Raw genomic sequence first — 7,689 nt, 5'->3', positions numbered from 1 at the left:
CACACATGCCAAGTACAGAAGGCACAGCAGAGAGAGGGGAATAAGAAAGGAAAACAGAAATCAACCACGAGGACTTCATCAGTATAAAAACCTTTGCACAGCAAAGGAAACAGTAGACAAAATCAAAACACAACCTGAGGAATGGGATAAGATATTTGCAAATGTCTTAACAGATAACTGGTTCGGATCCAAAATCTATTAAGAACTTCTCAAACTCAACGTCCAAATAACAAATAATTCAATCAAAAAATGGACGGCAGCTCTCGGGGCGAGCGTCCGGTCGCAGCGGCGTGGTCCGCGGCTTCCCGGCCAACAGCTTCTTCGCCGCCGCCGCCACCGCGCTCGCTCCTGCCTCTGGGCCGTGGGAAGATGGTGGGCCGGAACAGCGCCGTTGCCGCCCGCGTCTGCGGGGCTCTCTTCATCGGGTACTGCATCTACTTCGACCACAAGAGGCAGAGTGACCCCAACTTCAAGAACAGGCTTGGAGAACGAAGAAACAAACAAAAGCTTGCCAAGGAGAGAGCCGGACTTTGCAAGTTACCTGACCTTAAAGATGCTGAAGCTGTTCAGAAATTCCTCCTTGAAGAAATACAACTTGGGGAAGAGTTGCTAGCCCAAGGGGAATAGGAGAAAGGTGGAGACCATCTGACAAATGCAATTGCTGTGTGTGGACAGCCACAGCAGTTGCTACAAGTGTTACAGCAGACTCTCCCACCACCAGTGTTCCAGATGCTTCTGACCAAGCTTCCAACAATTAGTCAGAGAATTATAAGTGCTCAGAGCTTGGCTGAAGATGATGTGGAATGAGAACATGTCAACATAATCTCAATTAAAAATGTTTTTAAAATCTTAAGTTGGAAGATGAGCAGCTCTGGGGGAAAAAGGGCAAATAGGCTTGTTACGGACTGTCCTACACTGAAATCAACCAAAGTTAATTTTTACTTTGTGTAGATCCATTCATCTGTTTTATTTATTTTTCCCAGTGAAAAGTGTATTTTGATAGAAAGCTTTTCATTATATAAATACACTGAGTTACCAAAATATCATGGATTTTATTCCTAAAACGTGCAATTAAAGTGTACATATAACATCACATTACTTAGGTTAAAAATACTCAGTGCTTAGTTTTGAAAGATAGGCCGAAAAAGTATAGGAGAAAGCTGAAGAATGCACGTTTTTTTTAAGCTTGTACATTTGCTCTACATTAAAGAATTGGATGAAGTCTATCAAAACTGAGCATTAAAATCTTTGAGAGATTATTTTTTTCTTTTTAATCTCTAAATATGATGTGAGAAGTGCTGCTGTGCTGTATTAATTCACCTCCTCCCCGTGTATTTGTCATTTTAATTGGTGGGCTTAATGTGTTCTGGATATTTATCATATTTTAGATGTATGTAGTAAATAGCACCGGGAATTAAATCTATGTACATTCTTTATCTAGCCATGTGAGCCTCTCTAATTACTGTCTACCCTCTTTCCTCACTTAAAAAATGAGGGAATTGGTCTGCTAATTCAGAGAAGTGTCCCTTTCAGCTTTTAATTCATTTGTTTCTGTTAAGCATCTTTAAAACCACCTTCTTCTGAGGGATATATTTGTTTGGACAACCAGGCCTTGCATTTTTTATACTCTGAAGTTTGCATGCTTGCCTGACTTAGTATTTCTGAACTGATTCTCCCACCCCCACCCCTTTTTTTAAAGATCTAACTTGTGTTGGTTTTCACTGAAATCATGCGGTTCTGTCATTACTCTTGTAAATCTGAAACTTAATCTTTAGGGTAACTGGGATGATAAACTTGTAAAATGTTTGTTCCCCTTTGCTTTTATCTTCAGTGTATCTCCTTAATCCTCTTTCAATCTCATTCATTTATCTTGTTATGTTGAGAATAAGGTATAACCTTATGGCTGAAGACTTGGAAAGAATGAAGGTGTTCTCGAAATAGTGACATGTTATCTGCAGTCACAGGTTGAACATTGGGTCTGAGAATAAAAATCTTTGGTACTTACTTGTAAAAAAAAAAAAAAAAAAAATGGACGGCAGAAATGAACAGACATTTCTCCGAAGAAGATACACAAATAAATGGCCAAAAGACACACGAAAAAAATGCTCTATGTTGCTTGACATCAGGGAAATACAGATCAAAACCACAATGAGATACCACCTCACACCAGTCAGAATGGCTAACCTTAACAAGTCAGGAAACAACTATTGGTGAGGATGTAGAGAAAGGGGAACCTTCTTAAACTGCTGGTGGGAATGCAAGCTGGTGCAGCCACTCTGGAAAACAGTATGGCGGTTCCTCAAAAAGTTAAAAATAGAACTACTTTATGATACAACAATTGCACCACTGGGTATTTACCCTAAAGATACAAATGTAGTGATCCAAAGGGACACGTGCACCCCAAAGTTTATAGCAGCAATGTCCACAATAGCCAAACTATGGAAAGAACCTAGATGTCCCTCAACAGATGAATGGATAAAGAAGATGTGGTATATATACAATGGAATATTATGCAGCCATCAAAAAAAGGAACCTTACCATTTGCAACTACATAAATGAGACTAGAGGATATTAAACGAAATAAGTCAGTCAATGAAAGACAACAATCATATGATCTCCCTTATATGTGGAATTTAAGAAACAAAACAGGATATAGGGAAAGGGAGGGAAAAATAAAATAAGATGAAATCAGAGAGGGAGACAAACTGTACGAGACTCTTAACTATAGGAAACCGAGGGTTGCTGGGGTGGGGGGTGCCTCAGGGCCGAGGGCTGGGCTTTAAGGAGGGCACAGGATGTAATGAGCACTGGGCATTATATGCAACTGATTAACCACTGAACTCTGCCTCTGAAACTAATAATCAACTATATGTTAATTAATTGAATTTAGATAAAATAAAATTTTTAAAAATAAAGGAAACACAGTTTACTCTTTGATGACCTAAGTTTCTCCCCTCATGCTTGTTCTTTCAGGTCACATAGCTCCCAACCTCTTTTCTGCTTGGAGTGCAGGCTGCTAGAAAATGTCTCCTGAATCAACTAGGTGTGGGGAGAGCCCGACAACAATAGACAACATGGTTCAACGGCCAAACAATCCCAATGAATTAGATTCAGGACCATCACCCGGGAGAGGAGCTGCTAAGGGAGAGGTCAACCTGCAGCGCATATCCCACTTTCTGTCTCCTCCAGCTTTGTGCAAAAGAAGATGTGTCGATTATTAATCATAGGAAGAACAATTACAATGGCAGGAAAGATGGAGTGAGCAGAATGTCACGGGAACTGGGCCATTTCTCCAAGCTCTAGGGCTGATAAAATGCTATTTCTTATGGCATCATTTATTCACCTAATTAAGTGTTCCAGAAATATTTATTGAGAACCAGCTATGTTCAAGGCTGTGGGGGATGAAAAGCAAGGTAGCTTTTCTCATGAAACTGACATTCTAGGAGGTGGGAAGATACACAGCGAAATAAATGCATCATTGGTTAACTTGTGGTAAGTTCTGTAAAGCCAAAAGAAGCTGCCTAAGGAGGATAAAATCCATAGGGGAAACTAGTTTACAAAGGGTCAGGGAAGTCCCCTTTAACAAAGTGACCTAAGAAGAGAGTCCTACACAAAGTGAGTAAGATGGACAGCTAAGAGAGGTCGTTCAGGGAGAAGGAATGGTCTGCACAAAATCCCAAAGACCGGTAAGTGCTCTGTGTGTTGGGGGATCATTAAGGAAACACTGTGGGACCACGGAGGGAGCAGGAGGCAGCAAGGACAGAGAGGCCACGTTGGCAGGCAGATCAGAGAGGGCTGAAACGCTAAGAACATTGTCAGGACTTTAACTTCTACTCTGAATGAAATGAGAAGTCAATAAAGAGTTTTAAGCAAAGAAAGTCACTTTGGCTGCTGTATAGAAAACAAGAGTGGAAACAGAAATGCAGCCAGTTAAGAGGCTAGTTCCATAATCCAAGGGAGAAATAGATGAGAATGGGAGCACAGCAAGTTGTGAGCAGTGCTGCATGCTAGGTATGCAAGGACAGTGACAAAGGGGGACACCAAGATATCTTTGGCCTAAATGACTGGAAGAATGGACTTACCATTAACTGAGAGGAGGAGAGTGGGAGGTGTTTTGTAGGTGTTATGCTTTGATGCTGCTAGATAGTAAATTAGGGATCACATACCACCACCTGCCGTTGCTATGACTCCTAACTCTGGGACAAAGCTATCTGATTCGATAGGATGCATGGTTTTTATTGACATCCATTTCGCCCCCATGGAGTGTGGTACCTGAGAGAAGTGACTGTGTCTGTCTATCTCCACTGTGTTCCTAGCACCAAGACCAATGCCAGGTTTGTGGCCAGCACTTTGTAACTAGTGAATGGGTGAATGGAGGAAAGCATGAAGCAGTGAGTCCTCCCAATACCAATGTGTGGTAGGATCTGGGTCAATGAAAACTTCCGGGTAGAGAGCCGAAACATGGTCCCAGTGGAATGACCCACGAGGATACAGATACAGTGCCTTCTTCTCTTTGGCTCAAATTGTAGCTTTACTTCATTTTAAGATATTCAAATGCTGTTGTTTTTTTTGTTTGTTTGTTTTACTATTACAGAATTTGGGAGAATATAAAGGAAACACATTTCCAAAATAAAATACTGTAGATTTATTTCCCCAATTTTAAATGGCACCGTGGCTGCCTCAAGTCAAGTTTTCCATATACATCAACTTGAAAATTCATTCTAGGGTTGCTCCCTGGTCTCATGCAACTCACCAGAACATTCTAGTCACGTGATTTTGTGCTTCTGACGTCATACCCTGAAAGACTCATGCGAGTGTTAGCTTTCTCTTCAGCTGGGGCCGGCAGTGGCCCACACTTTAGTGCCAGGAGGAACCTGCACCCCAATCCGCAAGACAAGCTGATCTTCATGCTTAAAATTCCAACACTAAGAAGCCGTTCTCTGCACTCACCTTCCCTTGTCAAGAAGCCTTTAATAGGATGGGTTAAGAAATGAATCCATTATTTTCTAGTCATGTGTTAAGACTGGAATGATCGCTGTGTGAATGAATGCACCTGGGAAGAGATGGTTCATTAAGGACATCGAAGACTGAATTTGGTGTGGGGGCCCTGAAGAGAAAGTGAGGGTGGCTAGGAGAGATCTCATCACTTTCCCACTTGGCAGTTCAGGGGACCAAAGATTTAGGTATTTGGCGGCCAACGGTATGAGTGCTGGTGTTTTAAAAACCCTCAATCCTGCTAACAGAGGCAAGGATAAAGCAGTAAAGCCTTAACTGTGGAAGACAGACCTGCCCAACCTTTAGCTGAGAAAAACTGTTTCACAGTCAAATAAGTTGGGGGTGTTCTTCTCATGTCCCTTCCTTCAGTATTGACATGGGACATCATGAGCAGGTTAGATGCTGGAGGAAGCCTTATATTTTAGAAATCTGTTCAACCTTTTTTAATACAGCATTTTTAAAAATCTACTTTCATGGTTTGGAACGTAGATTATAAAAGATGGAGCTGAGTCACCTTAATGGGAAGTCGACAGGAAAGAAAGGAGGCTGCCCAGCACTGTACATTACAGTCTGTGAGCAGGTTCGACAGACCCAAGTTCAAATCCTCCACTAAACTATCTGCTGGCTTTGTGGCTCAGTGAGTTACTTAACCCCTCTGTGGCCTCTAAATGGAGGATCTAATTTGTTTTCACTTCTACTTGCATGTAAAATATCTTGATGTAAAATAAATAGTAATGAGGCTCTTATAATCTGGGCTCTTTTTATTCTGCTTTTACCTTTGGTGAGCACTCTGGTTAAGAAGAGCCAGCAGCAGAGGCTAACAGCAGGGGCTCTGGATTAAGATAGATTTACGTCAAATTCTGGTTCTGCTGTTTACTAGCTGTGTGGTCTTGGGCGAGTTATGTGACCTCGCTGAGCCTCAATTTCCTTATCTAGGAAACAGAGCTATTGGGAGGGTGAAAATAATAAAGCACGTACAAAGTCCAGCCAAGGACAGCACAGAGTAAATGGCACAGTAAAAAGCTGTTACAAGTGTTCTGCTTTCCATCCCTGGCTTGGCTATGATCTCCTCAGTCCCTAAGCACATTTGCCCCAGCACTGCCTACAATGGGGTCCCCCAAATGGCTTCCCTACCCCCATTCCTAAACTGTAGCTTCCTCCTTGAGGCAACTGGTGCTTGTAATTTCCTTCTAGATCCCTGGCCCAGCTGCAGGGAAGGAGAACAGACAATGATTTCTCTTCCCACAGCCTTCCACGCATTAGTTTTCCCTGCATGTCTGACGTTTGACTTCTAACTCCCCTCGGGCTGTGATTACTCAGGCAAAGTGAAGTGGACAGATGGAACAATTATTTGGAAAGCTCAGCCAATGGAAAACAAAACAAAAAGATGGAAAAGAAAACCCTACACCAAACCTTGCAGTGGAGGGGAAGGAGTTTATAGGTTTAAATTATTCTTATTGCCTGCTGGCATCGATTGCTTTTTCCAGGTGATTGCTCAGCTCTCCCATTAGTGGGTCCGTATAGAGAAATGATATCTTCTTAGATATTGGCACGGTGAGTGGCCCTCTCTGGAAACGATAGCTGTGTTTGGGCAAAGCTTGTCTATACAGGCAATTTTTGTTAGGTGACTCCAGTCAATTCATTAACTTTTGCAATAAACACAGGCCTGTTGCCATATTGGGGAGAAAAGGGTCCCTGCGTATAATAACAAATATCACTCTAGAATAAAGTAAACTCGAAAAATCTTGAATCTGAAAACTTTCTGAGAAGACTCTAATTCGTGTTTCATAGATACGGCAGCCAACAACTCATGGGTTCATTTCCAGGCTCTGCCATGTTTTTGTGGGACCACCTCGTGTAAATTACTTAGTGTCCAGGCAGGTCTGCCTTTCCTGGTTTCCCCATAGGAGAGAACAGCCCTTACTCACAGTGCAGTTAGAGGAAATAGTGATGTATATGCAGGCTTTAGCCTGGTGTCTGCCACACGGCAAATCCCCAATGAACCATGACTGTGAGTAATGAATGACTAACAAAGAGACTTTTGCTTTGAATTACAAAAGCTAAGGATGCAAAGTGTGGCAGTCCCGATGATGGCAGCTCAGGCCTCATACTCTATGGGTTTTGAGCTCTGACTTGTCTGGTTCGGTTCATAGACTTCTCTGGTTTCCAAATCTTTGATGCACATCTCCGTTCATGGAGAGATACCCATCTACATGTATATGCCTGCACGTACCTACATGCAGGAGACTTTCATGTAGTGTTTGGAGTCAATTACTCCCAAATACAATGAAAATGTGATTCAATCCCAGCCCAACAGGGGGTAAGATTGGTTGGGGAAGCTACAGCCTTTAATCAGACTTTTAAGGTGAAAAGGACCCTCTGGGCAAGAGAGCAGAATTCCTGCTTTGGCTTTCCCTAGACACTATCCTGCCTCAATTCAGCAAGATGTACCACATAATACGAGGTCATACATGTTGTGTTTCAGATTTTCTGATATTCTTTTTTTTTTTAAGATTTTATTTATTTATTTGACAGAGATCACAAGTAGACAGAGAGACAGGCAGAGAGAGAGAGAGAGGAGGAAGCTGGCTCCCCACTGAGCAGAGAGCCTGATGTGGGGCTCCATCCCAGGACCCTGGGATCATGACCTGAGCTGAAGGCTGAGGCTTTAACCCACTGAGCCACCCAGGTGCC

At 42.4% G+C, this 7,689-nt stretch overlaps 1 pseudogene; it reads left to right on the top strand.

Moving 5' to 3' along the window:
• The first annotated feature begins 268 nt into the window (after window positions 1-268).
• Window positions 269-1,822, top strand: LOC101678315 (annotated as a pseudogene).
• Window positions 1,823-7,689: the final 5,867 nt, after the last annotated feature.

This window comes from Mustela putorius, unplaced genomic scaffold (assembly GCF_011764305.1).
Source record: "Mustela putorius furo isolate JIRA1106 unplaced genomic scaffold, ASM1176430v1.1 tig00000145_pilon_pilon_pilon, whole genome shotgun sequence".
Lineage (NCBI taxonomy): Eukaryota > Metazoa > Chordata > Mammalia > Carnivora > Mustelidae > Mustela > Mustela putorius.
The sequence above is the reverse complement of the archived record's forward strand: the minus strand, read 5'-3'. Positions and strand labels throughout refer to the sequence as shown.